This window comes from Xenopus laevis, chromosome 5S (assembly GCF_017654675.1).
Source record: "Xenopus laevis strain J_2021 chromosome 5S, Xenopus_laevis_v10.1, whole genome shotgun sequence".
Lineage (NCBI taxonomy): Eukaryota > Metazoa > Chordata > Amphibia > Anura > Pipidae > Xenopus > Xenopus laevis.
In genome coordinates this window covers 123,600,608-123,623,731 of record NC_054380.1, presented here as the reverse complement: position 1 = coordinate 123,623,731, position 23,124 = coordinate 123,600,608, and positions in this window count along the sequence as shown.

The following is a 23,124-nucleotide window of genomic DNA, read 5'->3' as shown; positions in this document are numbered from 1 at the left end:
TTTGCCTTGATGTGAGTATGTGGGATAGTGATTTTATCATCCCTGTTTTTGACACTGTATAATCTTACAAAAGCTAAGTTATTAATAAATCATGGGGCACAGTCAATCACTACATCTTCAAGTCTGCAGCATTACATACTGTGTAATAGTCTATAGCTGCCAAGTGAAGATAAGCACAATCTTATGCTACATACAAAGCAAACCTACTAAACTTACTGAAAATGTATAACATTTTTGGATATCTTAAATGAAAAAATTAAGCATTAAAATATAAAACCATAGTACCCAATTAAAACACAAGCAAATATTACAAATGCAGAAAAAAATTATAATTGATATGATGTTTATAGTAAGAGAAAACCTGTCTAGTCACACATCACTTATAACTGTTAATTTATGAGATGGACACATTTTCTAATGCCTAACAAACAGGAGGAATTGAGAAATTATTTGATAATTGTATTGACTGAGCTAGGTTTATTTGTAAAATTTGAAATTTGTTTTGCTTTTATGAGAAAAAACAAATGTTATTTTTTCCAATAAGCCTGAAATTCTATGTCACTGAAAAGGTGGTAGTGTTGGTTAAAGCATTAAGAACTAGAACAACATATTAGAAACTGACAGTTGCAGGGAGTTGACATTAAAAAAAAAAAGTTGCGTGTCAAAAAAAGAAATTGTAGCCAATAGATTTTTAATACATTTAGCAAATTTCTTGTTGTTTCACAAATTTTTGCAGAAGCAAAAAAGGTCAGATTCGCCCATAACTATGGGGGTTATTTATGTGCCTAAAAACAGTTTTTTTTAATTATTGCTTGAAAACCATTACATCTTTGGATTATTGCACAAAACCCAGTGCAGATCAAGATGTCTTCGGTACGTCTCCCATGGACTTCTACATGAACTCGGTAGGTCTGAGTTGGAGTACTTTTTTATTTGGACTATTAACACCCTCAGGGTTTAATAAATTCCAAAACATTCTAGTTTTTTCCCACTAAAAATTCAGATTTTATAGCAAAAAAATAGAATTGAAAAAACTAGAGTTTTTGGCATTCAGACTTTAATAAATATCTAAATATCTAGATACATTTGGCAACTGGGCAAAGGTAGATATTGGAATTAACATTGGGCTTGTTCAAATATAAATCTTACATGGAATGTTGTCAGTGGAAGAATTTGTAATTTTGCCCAATCATATCTTACCAGCACATTCCTATTTTTAGCTAATAGCTAAATACACCAGTTTAAGAAATGTGGCCTATACTAAGTACTCAGTAGATTTGTCTGGTCTAGTTTGAAATAACACTGTGATTTCTACAATCACTGCCCATGTGAATTAGTTTTCACTTAAACATAATTAGTCTTGCCATTGGGATGCTGGTTTGAAAACTGACACTTGAGGCTTCCTCTTAACAGGAAAAAAAAGTAGAATTTGATGAAGAAATTGGTTGTTTGGCAAGCCACAAATTACTGTATGGTAAATCCAAATTACTCTGGTGATCTGTTTTTTTTTTGCAAAAAAAATTATCAACTATGATGTATTTTATGACAAGGGTCAGTTTGTGCTAAGGGTATCAAGACAATTAGGGGCCTATTTATTAAACCTCAAATTTATTGGGGGTTTTTATGGGGAAAAAACTGCTAAAAAATTGAATCTGAAAATATTCCAGCTAAAACCCATCGAAATCATGGAGTCAGTAGCAAATGGTGCCTTTGGAATAATTGGAACATGTTTTTTGCTTTCAGGATTCTTGATAGTTCCGGGCTGTTTGTGCTGTTTTTTTCAATAATCTGATAAATTCCAGTTTTCGGGGTGACAATGCAATAAAGTCGAGTTCATAACTTTTTGTCGCATTCATTTTTTTGAGAATAATTATTGGTAAAATAAGGGGATTTGGGAATTTTCCCAATTTTTTTTTTTAATTAATAGAGTGAGAAAAGGTAGACTTTTAGTAAACAGGCCTCCCCATGTTACAGGACTGCTTCAAGAATCTCACTCTTTTAATATCAAATTACAGTTCAGATTATTATTCAAAATAGTCCATTAAATGGCATTAATTAGATTTCCAACAATATATGATTATTTACATTTTAGGAGACTAAACCTTCCAATTTTTATGATACACTTCTTTTGTTGAAGTTGCAATGTTGTATAAACAATTAGGGGCAGATTTATCAAGGGTAAAATTGAAAATTAGAATTTTAAAATTAAAATTTTGAGATTATTTTAGTGTAATTTGACTACGGAATAGTCTGAATGTGATTCGAGTTTTAAAAAAAATATATCGAAATTTGAATTTTGAAATGTATCATGTACTGTCCCTTTAAGAATTCAGATTCGAGTATTTGCCATCTAAAACCTGCCGATTTGGTGTTTTAGCCTATGGGGGACCTCCTACAATCAATTTGGAGTTGTTTAGTGGACTTTTAAAAAAGAAAAAATCATATTAAATACAATTGACTTCAATTCAAATTCAATCAAATTAAATTTGAATTCGAATTCGATTCGAGTTTGCAAGTCGATCCTATTTACCCGAATTTTAAAAAACTCTATTTTTTAAATAAGTTTCAATTGGTAATTATTTTCGTATTTCAATTTTGCGGGTCGATCCTATTCACCCGAGTTTTAAAATGTTTTATTTTTTAATAAATTTAGATTGGTCCGTTTTTTTTTTCAAATTTCGAGTTTATGGGAGTTTTTATAAAAGCTCAAAAACTCAAAATTTGACCCTTGATAAATATGCCCCTTAGTCTCCTCTACAGATAAACCTTTGTGGACTCCTGCTTACCCTGGGTTTATAGACAGAATTATTTAAAAAAATATATATAATTTTGAGCAGCATGGCATATGTCTCTATGGCATGTGATTCAAATCTTCTATCCTCTTTCTGTACCTGCCTATACAAACCTCACTGAACCAACTCCTTGGCTACCTTCCTCTCTGGTGAATCCTGGTCTTCCTTTTTTCTCTGTATTGACAGCCCTGCAAATATTCTTGGTTATTTCAACTTCTATATTGATCTTGTCACTATCTTGACCAATGTGACAAAAAGGTTTTCTTCTCTATATCACATTGAGCAACTCACTGGTTGTGTTTATATAAGGGATGTATAACACTATGCATTATAACATATTACTAGTGATGGGCGAAATTATTCGCCAGGCGCGAATTCACTGCAAACTTACACGTTTCGCCACCAAATATTTTTGACGCTGGAGAGAATTCTGACGCCGGCAACAATTCTAAGCACCCATTGACTTTAATGGGCATGAGAATTGTTGCCAGCGGCAGAATTTTGCGGGAAATTCGCGATTTTTTTGTCGAAGCAAAACGGGAGAAATTCGCCCATCACTACATATTACATTGTGAATCTACCCTATGTACTGTATGCACTTTTACAGTGAATTTGTCTCTAGTTTGTGATCAACATTGTGGTGTTGTTAATAAGGAAGCTACTGGGCTCCATTGATGTATTGGCTTCGTATCAATTCAGTTGACCTATGTATAAGACCATATACACCTAACTATGTTAGCCTTTTGGAGTGCGACTGAGTCAAGGAAGCTATGTTTATTATATTTTACATATATTATTGCTGATATTATGTTATATTTTGCATAAAAGAATATTTTAAATTGAAAAATGCTAGTGTTGCAGAAAACAAAAATAAATATATTAAGACACAATTAAAAATAAGCCAGATAGATGACCTTATAAAAAAAGTAATAATGCATGTAATTGTGAGGTCCTAACCTTAAATCAATCCCATGCTATGTAACTAAATGCACTGAGTATATATCAATACATAAAAAAAATGAATCTCACAGTTAGTTAAGCATACCAAGTAGCCTAAGGGACTAGGACTAGGAACTAAAATCGCTCGACTTCGAATATCGAAGTCGAACGATTTAGCGCTAATCCTACGATCGAACGATCGAAGGATTATTCGTTCGATCGAACGATTAAATCCTTCGAATCGAACGATTCGAAGGATTTTAATCCAACGATCGAAGGAATATCCTTCGATCAAAAAAAACACAGGCAAGCCTATGGGGACCTTCCCCATAGGCTAACATTGAGTTCGGTAGCTTTTAGCTGCCGAACTAGGGGGTCGAAGTTTTTCTTAAAGAGACAGTACTTCGATTATCGAATGGTCGAATAGTCGAACGATTTTTAGTTCGAATCGTTCGATTCGTAGTCGAAGTCGTAGTCGAAGGTCGAACTAGCCCATTCGATGGTCGAAGTAGCCAAAAAAACACTTCGAAATTCAAAGTTTTTTTCATTCGAATCCTTCACTCGAAGCGCTAATCCTACGATCGAACGATCGAAGGATTATTCGTTCGATCGAACGATTAAATCCTTCGAATCGAACGATTCGAAGGATTTTAATCCAACGATCGAAGGAATATCCTTCGATCAAAAAAAACACAGGCAAGCCTATGGGGACCTTCCCCATAGGCTAACATTGAGTTCGGTAGCTTTTAGCTGCCGAACTAGGGGGTCGAAGTTTTTCTTAAAGAGACAGTACTTCGATTATCGAATGGTCGAATAGTCGAACGATTTTTAGTTCGAATCGTTCGATTCGTAGTCGAAGGTCGAACTAGCCCATTCGATGGTCGAAGTAGCCAAAAAAACACTTTGAAATTCGAAGTTTTTTTAATTCGAATCCTTCACTCGAGCTTTGTAAATCTGCCCCTTAATGTTATCACTGAAACTTGCCCTTAAAATTCATCATAATAAAACACTATAAGAAGTTATATGTTTTAGATTGTAAAACTTTCCATGCAGGTCCCTGTTGTACATTTTTCTGTGTTCACTTTTTATATATCTTTTTCCCAACAGTTTTGAAGCTTAAAATACATTTTTATTGTTTATCGCATTTAGGGGGTTATTTATCAAATGATGAATTTTATGTTATGTGATTTTTTTACTCTGATAAATTCAAATGTGCTCACAACTCAAATGGGAGGTTATTCATGAAAAAACGTGAACATCTAAAATTTGATTGAATAGGAACGACCTGAAAATTCGAGTTCAATTCGAATTGAGTTTTCCTACAAAAAAAATCTCAAATGTCATCTTTAAATGGTTCAATGGTAGTAATGGGCAATTTTTTTCACCAGGCATGGCGAATTTCCACGTTTCGCCGCCCGCAAATGTTTTTGCAAAACTGGGACAAAAATTTAAAAAAATTAAAAAATTGTCATGCAGCAAAATTATTTAGACGGCCATTGACTTTAATGCATTTGGACAAAATAGTTGTGCGTATAAAAATTGTTGCTTACGTCAAAATTTTCGCAACATGTAATGTAATGTCCAAACATTTAGATAAACCCACAATGCCTAGTACCTTATAACAATATGGTCTATTGGCATTGTCTTGCTTCTGCCCAAAACAGCCACCTTTCACCTCAGGAGGAGCCCTCAACTAATCAGATGCCATCAGTTCTTTATAAAGAGAGGTGCCAAGCTAAGGGTTCTGGATGAGCAGAGCGACACGATAGTAAAGTCTTTTTGGGCAGAAGGTCACAATACAAGGAGAAGACAGATAGCGTAGTCAAATCAGGTGGGGTCGGTGCAGGCAGAATTCAAACGGAGTCAGACAGGCAAGGGTCAAAGCCGGGATATCAAGCCGGGAGTCAAGACAGGCACAGGTCGGATCACAGAGAGTAGAATAGTCGGTCACCAGGCAGGGGTCAGAATCAGCTTAGTCAGGCAGGCATGGGTCAGAAACAGGTATCAGATATCAAGAACAAAAGAAATAGCACCCAGGAACTCACAGAGATAAACCTATAACGGGCAATGAAAAAATAAAAATTGTCTCTTTAAATATGTTTAAATTTTGCACCATTGCTCGCTGGCTGCGCCTATAAATTAGAAGGATACGCGCCGCACACGCCCTACGAAACCGGCGCATAGGAAGAAGGACAGTGTGGTGGGCGTCCCTGCCGATGGTGCGGCGGGCGTTCCAGCCGCACCACTAGACCACCAGGGTGAGCTATTACAGCCCTGCTTATTTTGGGTTCAAAGTTATCCAATATGTTGAGTTATTCTGCACTGAAAAACTGTGATGGGACATCTACACATGACAACACACTTAATAAAAGATAAAGAGTCCTGTATAATTAAATATTCATGAATAAAGTAACAGTATGCTTCAAGTCAGAACATAGTCAAATGAATAATCTTCTCAAGAGGCCTCCTTGCTTACTCAAAGGATTGTTTCTTTCATCAATTAACAGCAAGAATGTATTGAATATTCTCCAAAATTAAAACAGAATCAATAAAGTAGAGAAAGTGTTTGCCCCTGGCATTGTAATTCATTATATTGTCTTTTCACACATTCCAAGCTGATAGTGGACACATTTAAATTCTAGTTTGGTTATTAATATTTCTGCTAATATGTATGCTAAGATCTTGTACATCTACATTTTGTAGATACTAATGGAGATTAGTAAATGAAAAAAAAAAGTATTTCTCTGGTAGTCCCCCAGGTCAAATTAAAATGAGAGCTACAGCACAGTTAGATGAGCTCTAACCAATCCTGAATGGAGAAACCCAACACCATCTTGAGGAGTTCAGCTAGTTAATTAATGACTAATACGTTATAGATGATATAATTAGAAATATTTAATAATGAATTACATATTTTTTCATTCATAAAATAAATAATCAATGAGCTTAATTCAGTCTTTGATAGTAAAATGAAAACTCTGTAATGATTTCTCTGCGGTTCCCCAAGAGCCACCCACGCCTATCAAGAATGTATGATGGTCCTGAAATTCACTCTACAGTATGTCCAAGGATAAAGAGTCTAGGAAAGATAGTTAGGATTTTCTTTACTAGGGGCAGCGCTTAGCGAGATCAGTTAAATAAATTGCTAGTTCAATTAGCAAGGCCCTAATTCTTGGTTGTTTTTTTAATTTTATGTATATGTTTTATCTCATTTTTTTTTAATTTAAGCCTAAGCTTTAGGATACTGTATATCTTTACGTGTTGGACAAAAGTGATGCTTTAATCACAGTTTGACACAACGGGGAAACATTTTTCAAACGTTAAGATAAATTTCCCATTTGAGGAAAAAAATTGCAACTTGCAATAAGTGATTTTACAAATGTTTGTGAAAAACCTGAATGGGTAAATCTTCACCGAAGATCATACAGTAGTTGTGAACTATATTTTTTCAAGGTAAATTTCCAGACTGAGGAAAATAAATCAGCTTGCAATATGTAATATTTTAAAGTGATTTTACACGTTTATGAAAAATAACCCTTGATAGTTAAATCTTGATCAAAGATAATAGTTGCAAACTCTATTTTTTTAAGCATTTTCAAGCAAGTTGATAAATTGTGAATGACACAAAAAACACAAAAAAAGAATCATCTTCAAGACCGACTCCAGCCTGAAAGGTAACCACTTAATTCAAGTAGGCAGTTGTGTTCCATATACTTTACTGGGGAAAACCTAACCATGAGATAGGGTTTAGTACATGCTCAATAATTTTTGTTCTCAAATAATAATTTTGTTCTGATATTTAAATGGTCTATTTGTTGGGTTCCCTCATCTAATTTTTTCCTACTGCAAACAACTCAACCATGCTTTGTGTCAGCAGAATATTGCAAACAGCTGGTTCATGCTAGCCTCAGCCTATAAGACGTGGTGAAATCTGTCAGCGACTCACAACATGTGTGTGTTTTTTGCTGCTGGAAAAAAATGTTGAGGATCTCACAAACAAGTCACAAATATATAAACAACTGTAAAAAATATATATAACAAATACTATTTGTGAAATAAAGTTATTAAACATCCTCTACATGTTACAAAATAGTCATCTTGCCTTTAACCGAATCTTAAGCAGCTCATATTTCTGGCTTGTAGGTCCAAACACCATGCGGCTGGCAAAAAAAAAAAAGACACTTGAGAGGGCACTTGATTACACTTACAAGTACATTAGAGGACATTATAGACAAATAGCAGGGGACCTTTTTACCAATAAAGAGGATCACCGTACCAGAGGCCTCCCCTTTAGACTAGAAGAAAAGAACTTTCATATGTGATTCTTCACAGTGAGGAAAGTGAAGTTGTGGAATACACTGCCGGGTGATGATGTGATGCTGATTCTGTTAATGCCTTTAACAATGGCTTGGATGATTTCTTGGACAATAATATCCAAGGCTATCATATCGGTTGATTTGGTAATAGGGCAGGTTTGAATATGTAATTTGCTAATGCACTTTTTCTGCTTGTGCAACAACAGATAAGGAAATGAAGAGGAACCATAGTTCCTATTTACTTCCTGCTTTCATTATGTTTGTTGGCCTGTAACTGTAATTATCTTTTTTTAACAGAAGATTCCTGTGATCATGATACATAATTCTCATATCACATATAAGAATAAAATGCTTTATAAGAAAATCCTTTACTTTACACAATTTTTGTCAAACTTCTTTGGCAGCCAGAGGTTTTTTACTTTTTGGGTACTTATTTATGATTGCTGGAAATAATTTGGTGTTGTGCAAAACTATTTTCCTTAGAGTACAAAACAAACTGAAGTCGATACGCAACATAACAGTTTTTTTGCGTGACAATTTTTGCACACACAACTTTTTTTCTCACTCCTAATGCAGTACAAGTCAATGGTCCAAATTTTTCTTGTGCTGACATTTTTGTAAAGATGACCTTTCTGTCTGGTGCCTTTTTAGTCACAGCAAGAGTTTTGTCTTGCAGCTATTTTTTGCAGATGGCGAAATGTGCAGCAAATCCGTGCCTGGTGAAAGTGAAAAAATTTGCTCATCACTAAGGGGGCCCATTGATTAAGTTCAAGTGAAGGAATAGAAGAAAAAAAACTTCGAATTTCGAAGTGTTTTTTTGGCTACTTTGATCATCGAATAGGCTACTTTGACCTTCGACTACGACTTCGAATCGAACTATTCGAACTAAAAATCGTTCTATTATTCGACCATTCGATAGTCGAAGTACTGTCTCTTTAAGAAAAAACTTCGACCCCCTAGTTTGCCACCTAAAAGCTACCGAAGTCAATGTTAGCCTATGGGGAAGGTCCCCATAGGCTTGCCTAACTTTTTTTGGTCGAAGGATAATCCTTTGATCGTTGGATTAAAATCCTTCGGATCGAACGATTATTCCTTCGATCGTTCGATCGAAGTATTTGCGCAAAATCCTTCGACTTCGATATTCAAATTCAAAGGATTTTCATTCCCCAGTCGAATAATGAGGGTTAATTAACCCTCGATATTCGACCCTTGATGAATTTGCCCCTAACAGTAAGCATAAGGGTGGTAAATCATTTTTACTTTGTGAAATAAGCTTTGATAATGGGTTGTACCTCAATTTTTTTTTTTACTAACAAAAATGTAAAAAGAAAAAAAAAATAGAAATATTTAACAGTTTTCATGAATGTTTTTTTTCAATTTATTTTCTTACAGGTTACAATACAAAGAGAACAATAAAAATGATCTGCTGGAAAAACATAAAATCTTGACAAGAAAAAAAAATGATGTTTTGACAACTGTATCGAAAAATCTTCGAAAAATGTCCCTTACAAACTTTTATTGAGATAATTTTAGAGGGTGAAAATTAAATGGGTAGAGTAATAGAAGAAATAAAGACTTCATTCCCCATTGTGTTATTTTAGCCAAATGAGATATGGATATGCTGGAGTAATAAGAGATTCATTTTCCAGATCAATAATCTTTGAAAAAGTAACTGAACAGATGATGCCACAGTAAGCAGAAACACTCTAATGGATGGTTAGAGGATATAATAATTATGAAAATTACAATGCAACAAACATTAGGAACTGCATTACACTGTAGCCACATCCCAACTAAATGTGCAATTTATTTTGGTGCACAGAGCCTAAGCAATGTGGCATCACCAAGGTCATATTGACTGATGTTATAGTCCTGACATCTCTCACCAACTACTTCCTCATTCATGATTACTGGTTTCTCTAGATGACTTTTCTCATCCAGCCACTCCCATAATGACTTGAAAATTATTGCACAGTGTGTCTATATGTCTGTTGCCTACAGATAACTGTGCACTTTCAAAATTAGTTAAAATATTTGAAATGTATTTTAAATGCACGCAGTATGGATATATCGGTGATGCTTTAAATCAATGCATAACTTATTGCTGTTGGGAAGTCAGAATCCATTAGTGAACTCAACTGATAGGTCAAGAAAAGTAATAGCTAAATTAATATTTCATCAGCTTTTTCTGAAACATGCTAATGGGAGCCAAGTGATTCAACAGAGCAGTTTTATTCAACATTAGGTCATTTATTCACTGGGCATTATCTGTAATTTTATACAGAGTGATTCTTTGCATGAAAAGTTTTCCTTTTTTTTCTCATGAAACAAGTGTCTATTCAGCAGTGAATTGGATACGGAATAGGATAAGGCATACTTGGAATTATATGGTAAAGACTGCTTTTTATTCAAAAGCAATACTGCTCATGCATTGTGTTACACAATTTTAGATTAGACAAATTATAAATTCAAAGGTATAATTTGACGTTGAAAGTAAAAAAATATATATATACTGTATGTACATATTTATTATTTTTACAGGGACCTGTTATCCAGAATACTTGGGACCTGGGGTTTTCCGGAAATGGATCTTTCAATAATTTGGATCTTCATACCTTAAGTCTACTTGGGACCTGGGGTTTTCTGGAAATGGATCTTTCAATAACTTGGATCTTCATACCTTAAGTCTACTAGAAAATCAATTTTAGATTAGACAAATTATAAATTCAAAGGTATAATTTTTACTTTGAAAGTAAAAATATATATATACTGTATGTACATATTTATTATTTTTACAGGGACCTGGGGTTTTCCGGAAATGGATCTTTCAATAATTTGTATCTTCATACCTTAAGTCTACTAGAAAATCATTTAAACATTTCATAAACCCAATAGGCTGGTTCTGCTTTCAATAAGGATTCATTATATTATAATACTTCAGAAGAGTTATTTTGCCTTCAGTTAGGCAGTTTATATATAGACATGTAAGGTTGAACTTGATGGATATGTGTCTTTTTTCGATAGTTACTATGTTACATATTATGGGGGTGATTTATCAAGGTTTGAATTTGAATTTTTTGCCAGGATTCAAATTTTTTTCACAGAAACTCACAAGTTTGAATTATATTTTCAAAAACTTGAATGCATGGGGGCAAATTCACTAACCTGCGGAAAGTCGACAGCGACGGCTTCGCTCACATTGCAACACTTCACCAGGTGTAGATTCGCTAGGACAACGCTAATTCACTAAAATCCGAAGTTGTGTCCAGGGCATTGAACTTGCGAAGTTGCGCTAGTGTTACTGCGCCAAGCAAAGCGAAGTTGCACTAGCGTTGGCTAATTTGCATACGGTGGGAAGTTAAAGTTCAATGGACGTATATGTTGCAGCAAATACATTACATTACACAAGCCCAGAAAACCTTAATAAAACAAAATAAAGTTGTTATATTGCCCTACACATGAGCCCACTGTATAGTTTATGAGCCATATGTTAGGAAATGAATGGGGGAGCCCGGGTACCCAAAAAACTGACTTTTGCAGCCTATTACCCTGAAAAAGTAAAAGGTGCCAGCGTTTTTTGGGACTTACAATTTTTTTCAACTAAAAATTGAAGAAGCCCTATACATTCCATTGCACTTTGACTGGTCTGAGCTGGCAAAGGAAAGTCTGGACGGAACAGGTAACGTTAAGTAAAAGGCGCATCTTAGTGAATTTGCAAAGTAACTCTCTTTCACCAGAGCGAAACTTCACCTGGCGTAAGAGTGCGAAGTAGCGCTAGAGTCTATCTCCTTCGCTAGTGCAGTAATGCCTACACCCGTAAATCTGCGAAGTCCCGAAATGACGTCACGCTGGGGAATTTTCGCTAACGTTAGTCATTTTGCCATTTCCCCCAAGGAATTTATTAAGCAAAAAAACTCATGTAGAAGTCAGTGGGATTTGTCCTAGGCAAAATTCAAGCCATTTTTTTATTAAAGTTTTCGAGTTTTAGTTCAAGTTTTCAAGTTTGTAAAACAAATTTTAGTTTTTTAAGCCTATAAACCCAAAAAATTTTGAGTTTAACTCGAGGAATTAGATTTTTTTCACAATTATATTCAATCAAATCGTATGATTTTTTATTAATAAGCAAACATTTAAGTTTTTTTTAAAAAGTGAGTTTATTCAAAGCAGAAAAAAACCTCACAAACCTCCAAATTCAATAAAAAAGTGTGTGTGTGTAAGCGCGTGCGTGTATAGAACCTTTTACCCAGAATGCTTGGGACCTAGGACAATTTGGATCACCATATCTTAAGACTGCTAAAATAAAAAAAAGCATTAAATAAATACATTACATTAGTTTTGCCACCAATATGGATTTAAATAGCTTAACTGGGATCTTATTGAAGCTACTTTTTATGTTTTATCATTACAAAGAGAAGGTAAACGAGTTTAACAAAATCAGAATTACATGCTTAAGGAATTAAAGGCTTAATGAATGGGAGATTGTCTTCCACAATTCTGAGATTTCTGGATATCACGTTTCTGGATAAGGAATGCCATACTTAAATATCTTTTTTTTTTTTTAAATAGCGATAAACAAAATTGCCCATGCAAACCCGAGGAAATTGTGAAAAACACAGTCAGTGGATGTCTTTACTTGGTTTTTTTTCTTGTGCCAAATGCATGGGAGTCAATGGGCATTCATTTTTGTATTGTTTTCTTTGCACAAAATGCATTGGAGCCAATGGGCATTTTTGTTCTCCAGTAGAGATGTCGCGAACTGTTCGCCGGCGAACTTGTTCGCGCGAACATCGGGTGTTCGCGCTCGCCGGAAGTTCGCGAACGTCGCGCGACGTTCGCCATTTTGGGTTCGCCATTGTTGGCGCTTTTTTTTGCCCTCTCACCCCAGACCAGCAGGTACATGGCAGCCAATCAGGAAGCTCTCCCCTGGACCACTCCCCTTCCCTATAAAAACCGAAGCCCTGCAGCGTTTTTTCACTCTGCCTGTGTGTGCTGAAGAGATAGTGTAGGGAGAGAGCTGCTGCCTGTTAGTGATTTCAGGGACAGTTGAAAGTTTGCTGGCTAGTAATCGTTTTGATACTGCTCTGTTATTGGAGGGACAGAAGTCTGCAGGGGTTTGAGGGACATTTAAGCTTAGGTAGCTTTGCTGGCTAGTAATCTACCTTCTACTGCAGTGCTCTGTATGTAGCTGCAGTGGGCAGCTGTCCTGCTTCTGATCTCATCTGCTGACTGCTGCAATAACAGTAGTCCTTGTAAGGACTGCTTTTATTTATTTTTTTGTTGTTTTACTACTACTACTACTACTACTACTATAAGAGCCCAGTGCTATTAGTCTAGCAGTGTTGGGGAGTGGGACTGGTGTGCTAATCTGCTGCTCCTAGTAGTTCAGCAGCACCAACTTTAATTTTTTTTTTTTAATATTCATTTTTTTTTTATTTTACTTTTTTTTATTTTACTACCGCTGTAGTAGTGTATAAGTTGACCTTTTAGGCATTATTTGCCCTGTAGGCATTATTTGCACACTGTTTTCTTCAACCCGCCATCGAGCTGTGTGACCTTGTTCACATTCTGTCTAAATATCCATAATATTACCGTCTCCAGAAAAAACACCGGAGTCACTTTTTTCAAGCAGCCATAATATATTTTACGTAATCCGTATCCACCGCTGTAGTAGTGTATACGTTGGCCTTGTAGGCATTATTTGCACACTGTTTTCTTCAACCCGCCATCGAGCTGTGTGACCTTGTTCCCATTCTGTCTAAATATCCATAATATTACCGTCTCCAGAAAAAACACCGGAGTCACTTTTTTCAAGCAGCATTCATATATTTTACGTAATCCGTATCCACCGCTGTAGTAGTGTATACGTTGGCCTTGTAGGCATTATTTGCACACTGTTTTCTTCAACCCGCCATCGAGCTGTGTGACCTTGTTCACATTTTGTCTAAATATTGATAATATTATCGTCTCTAGAAAAACCACTTGAGTTACTTTTTTTCAAGCAGCATTCATATATTTTACGTAATCCGTATCCACCGCTGTAGTAGTGTATACGTTGACCTTGTAGGCATTGTTTGCCCAGTTTTTTTGGCCACAGCCACTGAAGCACAGAGGCCAGAAAAAATATGCCATATAAATGCTGAAAATAGTCATTTTTTGCCATACGTTGACTCAACGTATATGGCAAAAAATGACTATTTTCAGCATTTATGTGGCATATTTTTTCTGGCAACTGTGCTTCAGTGGCTGCGTCCAAAAAAACTGGGCAAACAATGTCTACAAGGTCAACGTATGGCGAAAAATGACTATTTTCAGCATTTATATGGCATATTTTTTCTGGCAACTGTGCTTCAGTGGCTGCGTCCAAAAAAACTGGGCAAACAATGCCTACAAGGTCAACGTATGGCAGTTGTTTAAAGAGAACAGTAGATTACTAGCCAGCAAAGCTACCTAAGCTAAAATGTCCCTCAAATCCCTGCAGACTTCTGTCCCTCCAATACAGAGCAGTATCAAGCAGATTACTAGCCAGCAAACTTACTATCATCTGTCCCTGAAATCACTAACAGCTCTCCCCCTACACTATCTCTTCCAAGCACACACAGGCAGATTTTTCAGATACATTTTTGCCCTTGATCCCCCTCTGGCATGCCACTGTCCAGGTCGTTGCACCCTTTAAACAACTTTAAAATCATTTTTCTGGCCAGAAATGTCTTTTCTAGATGTTAAAGTTCGCCTTCCCATTGAAGTCTATGGGGTTCGCGAACCGTTCGCGAACCGCTCGCGTTTTTGCGCAAGTTCGCGAATATGTTCGCGAACTTTTTTTCCGACGTTCGCTACATCCCTATTCTCCAGTTTTTTCCAGTGTAAATGCTTCAATCTACCTGCAAAGCAAAAGGGATGGCAACATTTTAGAGCAGATTCTAATCTGAGATCTTCAAATTTTGCTGAGCTTGTAAACTTACAAAATTCAAGTTTTTCAAATTATGTTTAGCTTGTAAAATCACATATTTAAGTTTTTTGGGTTTTTTTGAGCTTGTAAACTCAAGTTTTTTCACAATTATATTCAATCAAGGTTTTTACATTTGGATTTTTTCATTAAGAGACATTGGAATTTTTTTAAATTGTGAGTTTATTTGAAGGAAAAAAACTCTAAAACCTCACAAATTAGATATTTTATAAATAAGGCCTTAAGTGCTACATGTTAACAAACATATGGGAAGGTAACTGACCCAAAGAACTTACAAATAAAACTCAGGGATATTATATGCAGATTATTCCATTCAATAACCCAGCATTTTTGGTCTGGGTTCTGGTGCAAACATGTACCACCTGTATGATGTTAAAATGTTCACCCAACAGCATGTAGAAAATATATAATACTGATAGCAAAATTTGTAGAATGTAGAGATGAAGGACAGAACCACCATTTACTGGTTTTAGTATTTAGCTTGACAGCAGCTTAACATGTAACTGCAAAGGCCTTAGAGTGTGTATAGTGAGCACAGACCAGCGGCTGCCCTTTAACCTTTGCTATTACCCTGGGTGGTCAGGTTACATTCGCTGAGAGTCCCTGCTCTGCCAGTGAAATACCTCTGCTCAATAATAGTTGTTCTTTAGTGCCCCAAATGCACACTTCTTCATACATCCATCTGTTATGGATTTTGAGAGAAAAAAAAGCAGGAGAAAACTAGGGGAAAGCATGGTTGTTTATTTTAAGGAATTTTTGTTTTTATTCTGAATAATGGCAACTAGTCCCCATTGTAAATAACATTTCCATTACAAAACATAAATAATCACTATAATAATCACTATTTATAAATAAATCACTATAATAAATCACATGCAAATTACGGTGCAAGTTATATGCAATGCAGCCATAATGAGGCTGGAATTATTAGAAAACCTCATTGGGCGTAAAAGCATGGCATTTTTATCAGAATTTTGCATGGAGCACTGCTTTAGCAAACGAGCCCTTTGATCTTTATAATATTTTGATCCAATATTTGGAAAGCCCCGTCCACTCATAACATATAACTCCAACTCCAAGGGGACTTCAGATATCTTCACTTTACAATTGGGTTTACGTTATTCATTATTATGCACAAGTCTCAGTGAGCCATATATATTTAACTCAAATACAAAAGATGTCAGCAGCTAAGTTCATTCTCTATTCTTCTAAACGCAGAAAAGACTACTGGAATTCTTTTTAAATACGTAATTATTTAGCTTTTTCCTCGGCTCTCCCAGCTGAACCCCTTCACATCCTAGTTCCTACGTCCTGAACCTTACTCGCAGCTGAAAAAGCAGATGCCCTTTTCCAAAGGCGATGACTTATCAATGCCTACATTTGCATCGACTTTTCCAGTCTCAGTGAACACAACCTCTTTTATTCTGAACATTTGCTCTGTCTGGTAGAGATATACCAACCCATAACAGTCTCGCAAGCTTTAACATATGTATACATATATGCATTGTACAGGTCTGGGATCTGTTATCCAGAAACCTGTTATCCAGTAAGCTCCAAATTACAGAGGTAATTTTTGTCCAAATAATCCAAATGTTGACAAATGATTTCTTTTTTTCTCTAAAATTGAAACAGTAACTCGTATTTGATCCAAACTAAGATATAATTAATCATTATTAGAAGCAGAGCCAGACTATTGGGGTTATGTAATGTTTACATTAATGTTTACATGATTTTCAAAGTATGGAAAGATCTGTTATCATGAGCATTCTGCATAACAGGCCCAATACCTGTATATGAGTGAGGGTTATCCAAGACAGAATACCTCTCCAAATCTCAATCAAACAGGACTTCAACCTGCATCCACCATTCAACCCCCCCCTCTTTCACCCCTAGTGGGGTGAACTATAGTTTGAGAACCACTTCCTTAGAGTAATGTCATAGAAAGACATACAAGAAGTCTATTATTGATGGAAATATTCCCACTTTGGTGAATTGCACACAAGTTACAACACATGGTTTTCTTATTGCATTTGTGTACAAATGGCACACTGCATCAACAATGGAGAGTGTGTGTGTGTGTGTGTGTGTGTGTGTGTGACTCATTAGTGACAATTTTTTTGCATCTCAAGGAAATGTGAATATTTATGTAGACAAATACAAGAGGTCCTCTACACTCAACCCATTATCAATTTATTTAGGAGATTGAGGCGTTTTGTACCTCCAGGGTTGAGATACTTGGGGGCATATTTATCAAAGGTCAAAGTGAAAATTCGAATTTTAAAACCTGCCATATTGTTTTAGCCTATGGGGGACCTCCTAGAACCTATTTGGAGTCAATTGCTGGACTTTGAAAAATCCCATTTTTTTGGGGGGGGGGAAATGTGCTATTACTTTGATTCGTACAATTCGAAAACTGACCTATTCGATCAAAAACTGACCAATTCTGCCAAAAAAATCTTCAATTTAATTTTGGTTGGTCTTTTTGAATTTGAATTTTGAAGTTTTTCAAATTCGAATTTCAACCCTTGATAAATCTGCCCCTTGGTGTATTGCCCTGGGACACTGGTACATTAGGAAAATGTTTTTATGGATGTTTGCCTTTCCCTGGCACAATATTGTATAAAAACACTTTACACCAGACAAGTCAACCTGTGGCCTTACAGATTTGATTGAACTACTTCATCTCCAAGCATCACACTGATGGTGATGGGTAATGCAGCTTTTGAAGAGAATTTGCTTGCTCATCCCTGCTCTGCATTCTGTCACATTCTGGGAATTACTTGTATTTAATTAACACTTGCTCCTCTATGATTTTTTTCCTTTGAGAAACTCCACAAATCATTTTTTTTTTACTTTTTACTGTATCCTCAAGTTTTATTTTGAACTAAAAGACATCAATCTAAATAATTATATCGATTTATTATACTTCCATTAAAACATGTTCTCTCTTCAATCACACATTGACACTACTGCACTACATTCCGGAAACCTTGTGCTCTTTCTCAGAGATAATATTTTGTTGAGTAAAGCAGCTTCTTTACACTGCTCAATTCCTACAAGCAAAAGGATACTGTAATGTATCTGCTTTCAGATGTTCAATGTCTTCATTGCAGAATGTCCAAACCAATGGCTTAATAGATATGGGGAAATGGGAATATTGAATCACTGGGAGCCAGTTCTGAATGTTTGTGCTATAAAACAGATTTAGACTTTATTATCTGAGAGTGGTGCCAAACTCAAATACTGATTGTGTGTAAAATGAGCTCGTTAGTGTATCTAAGCAGCATTGAATTGTATCAAGCTATAAAAACATTACCAGTTATACATTTAATACGATAAAAAGGGTTATAAGTGAAAAATATATTTTTTTTAATAAATAACAACCTTAGTGTATGTATGTTTCCTATTCAAGTAGGTACAATTGGAGTTGGAGTCTTGTCTTTTCTCCTAGAGTACCTACAACAGGTCCTCATTCTGGTAAGGTCTTTTTTATTGGAACCCCTTCCCAGTGTTCCACCCCAACGATTGAATCCTACCTCCAGCATTCTTTTTTCCAACCTATACAAACTCATTTTCTTGCACATGCACAAACGGTGTATAAGAAGCGCGTCTCTCCCAGAATGTCGGTGCCCAGGCATGCCTGTGTCATGACGCTAAAGCGTTTGATTGTGATTTTGAATTCCTGGTTTTGACTGCTGCCCGACCCTTGACTATGATTTCTGCCGCCTGCCTTGAACTCTTCGCCTAACATTGACAACATCTTCTCTATAATTCTACCGGTACCTCACTTCCTTGACTATGATTTCTGCCGCCTGCCTTGAACTCTTCACCTAACTCTGACAACATCTTCTCTATAATTCTGCCGGTACCTCTTTGTTGGCTTCAGCAGCAGAAGGCCAGGGGCCCCAAAAGGACGTCGGTGAACACTGGAACCCACAGGGTCCACCTGTGCATCCAAAGGTACAGTCGCTGAGCAAGGTTCCTGATAACCTGGTCGTTATACGGTGGACTCCATTAGGGATGGCCGAATCTGTCCCATTTTGTTTCACCAAAAAATGTGTGAAATGGCAAACAAATTTGTGAAATGCATTGAAGTCAATGGGTGTAATTTTGCCGCGTAACAATTTTGCCGCAAGTGACAATTTTTATACACGCTACTATTTTGTACAAATGCATTAAAGTCAATGGGTGTCCGAATAATTTTGACGCACAACAATTTTTTTGTTGTGGCAAATTTTCCGTCTGCGAGTTTTCACCACAGTTTCACAAAAACATTAGTGGGTGGCAAAAGGGGGAGTTATACACTCTCTACCTTGCTATAGCTACAGTTAAAAATAGATGGTATATGTTTTTTTCAAATGTTACAAATGTGGGTTGCATTGCTTCAAAATGAACTGTTACATGTGCCGTATATACTGACTTGATTTAAATCAGACACGATCATCTGAAGTGTGTTACAGATTAGGAAAATGTTTAATCACTGTGATTGTTTCCAGCCTCTTACATAGTTCCAACAAAGGGAAATTGAGGAAAACAGCAAATTGAACTTTTCCAGAGCTACAAATATGAACAATAATAATTTAATTCTTTGTAACCATTCCCTAGTGATGGCTTTGAAGCTTACTTTGCAAAAATAGCAGACATTTCATAAAACATTAACATAATTGCTTTGGCAATAAGGCAAATGTAATCTAATACTGGCTTAGCTATATGTTTAATCAAAATTTTCCATTTAACATATTTAATAAAAGGTTCAATTTGTTGTGCAGGCAGTGTTCTTGTGAATTCACATGGGTAAAGAGAGGCATGTAGCATTACTAATGTTAAATCAGTAAAAAATAAGTGAAATTATGATATAATTGCAACATTTTTTCATTGATATTTATATATGACTTTCACAATAAAGTTTTTTTTTTCTTTTAAATAGCTATTTTTGTTCTGCAACACTTTAATTTAAACAGCTAAGTAGTTGCTATGGTACCTGAGCCTCATAACCGGGCAGCAGTTTGAATGACAGTCTGAAAGATGAAGAGGAGAGGACCTGAAACCTCAATAGCGATATAAGTAATAAAGAATAATAATAATAACAACTCACAGTTAATCTGCTTTGTGGTTGCTGGGATTATTGACACATTTCAGGCAGAAGAGAATGAATCCAATAGATTTAAAACCATAAACAATTCAAAAACAACAAAATTAGATAAAGAAACAAATGATCAATCCCAAATGATATCCGAATATAAATGCTCCATCATTCCATAATACACATTTAAAATCAAATTCCACTTAAATAAGATAAATTATATTCATAAAAATATTTACCCCCTAGAAGAAATAAATGCTAATTATTTTTGCTGGGGTATTGAGTTTTCAATTATCTATCACTTCACTAAACTTCACTTGGGTTTACAGGTGGAAATTCTATGCTTCTTAACATCCAACCAATACCATTTGCGAATTCATTAATATATATATCCATTAGAAAAAGATAGTGGAAAATTTGTTTTATTCTTGGCTGAAATACCCCCTTGGATTTTAAAAACCAGTATCTGTATTACTCTAGTCTAGACGAGTAACACTGTAGGTGTTACAGCAACCAGTTATATAATGCATATTTATTGCATTTAGTACAGGTAAGGGACCTGTTGTCCAAAATGCTCAGGACAGATTCATGGTCTTTCCGTAATTTGGATTTCCATACCTTAAATCAACTAAATTATAATTTAAACAAAAAATCCAGTAGGATTGTTTTGTCTCCAATAAGGATTAAATATACTTTAGATGGGATGAAGTGAAAGGTACAGTTTTATCATTACAAAGACAAGGAGTCATTTAAAATAGAGTCTGTAGGAGATGGCCTTTCCATAATTTGGAACGAACGGGTTTCCAGATAACAGATCCTATACCTGTACCTGTTACACATAGCATTTATTCTATGCTAGTATTTAGCACATTTGCTATTATCATTTTTCTATATAACACCAACATATTCTACATTGCTGTACAAGGATTATGCATCAAACACACCAGTCAATGCCCCAGTAGAACATCAGTTTTAGGTCCAAAATGTAAGGTGGAAAGTATGTGGAGAGCAAGATCAATAACATTTCACCCTGGAAAGGTCAACATAAGGTATGAAGTTCCAAATTACAGAAAGATACATTATCCGGAAAGCCACAGGTCCTGAGATTTCTGAATAACAGGAGCCATACCTGTATAGTTGTTCTATTTGACCAATAAGGTTTCTGCATGCCATAGAGTACCACTAAATGCAACAAAACCTGCAATCTGCTATACATTTTCTCCAAGAGCACATGCCTGCTCCTCTGACCAATCCCTGCCATTACTTAGAATAAAATAACTGCTCAACAGGGCTTGTGGTGAAGGACAATACAAGTACCTTGATGCTGAAATATTCGGGGTTTTCAGGCCAAAACCTGAAAAAATCTTAAGAAATCTGAAGATTCAGGTTTCCCTCAATTTTATTGTTTTTTTCCCCAAACTGATTAATTCTATTTTTTAAATAGAGTAAATAAAGTCAAATCAGGCATGGGAGTTTGGTCATCATTTTTTTTTTTTTAAAGTTGGAGTTTAGTAAATAACCCCCCAAGTGTATGAACAAAATAAAAAACATTTGAAAACCCTATTACAGATGGGTTCTGGATAGAACAAAGGATCTTGTTACCTGTCCACCTTAACCTCATCCCTTACTAATAAAGGATCCACCCACTCCTGCCTGTCTGGACCCCAAGAAAACCTAAACTCCCCACTATCTTCTACCTTGGAATACACCAAATATTCAGTGCAAAGGTCGCTAGAGGTCTAACTATTCAGAACAACCAATCAGCATGTAGCTAACTGGTCAACTGTTTATTTTTAAACATGTCATTGATTGATATGTGTGAATAGGACAAACTTTGTGACTTTTGTTAAATTATTGTCCTTTTCACCATTGGAAATTGATAATTCTTTTTTGCTTGTTTTTGCTGTTTTTTTTGTATATGAAAAGGCATTGCAACGGAATAATGGTTAAATAAGGGGAGTGATGATCATTTACTAAATGGTATGTTCAATGTAAAATAGCTGCAGTTAATGCGGCCCCAGGTATGCTTTGTTACTCAGTCAATTATAGTTAAATTAATCCTCAAAGAAACTACTTCAGCAGTTTTTGCTAAATGTTGAAAATTACTGGATGTGATTAGGGTTTTTTATGACTTCACTGGAGCTCCCATTCGTGTTAGTATCCTTAATCAATATAACATCAATATTTTGCCATTGAGCTGCACTAACTTAACAGAAGTAGGATATTTATAGTAAGAGGTTATTTGTATGATTATGCAAACTTGAATATTTTTACAAATTCTATGTATCCATGGTGTTTTATCTTCCAGTTTTTAAACCCAATTTTTGTGCATTAAATTCGGTTTTTAAGCAGACATAATTATTCTCAATATGGTTTTCTTTGCTTTCGATACATTTTCTATAATGAATACATTCTATTTTATTCTATTTACAAATTGAAAGGGCACTGGCGCACACATGTCTTGCTGAGCAATGTTCCAGTGAGAGTTAGGGCAAGGGAAGGTTCAACTAATCCTTTCACCAGTATTGTTTGAATTTGATGTAGCATTTGCAGAAACATTATGGGGCAAATTTACTTATGGTCGAATATCGAGGGTTAATTAACCCTCGATATTCGACTGCCGAATGAAAATCCTTTGACTTCGAATATCGAAGTCGAAGGATTTTCCGCAATTCGTTCGATCGAACGATTTAAACCTTCGAATCTTTTGATTCAAAGGATTTTAATCCATCGATCAAACAATTTTTCTTCAACCCAAAAAAGCTTAGAAAGCCTATGGGGACCTTCCCCATAGGCTAACATTGACTTCAGTAGGTTTTAGGTGGCGAACTAGGGGGTTGAAGTTTTTTATTTTAAAGAGACAGTACTTCGACTATCGAATGGCCAAACAGTCAAACGATTTTTAGTTTGAATCGTTCGATTCGAAGTCGAAGTCGAAGGTCAAAGTAGCCCATTCGATGGTCGAAGTAGCCAAAAAAACCATTCGAAATTCAAAGTTTTTTTTCTTCTATTCCTTCACTCAAGCTAAGT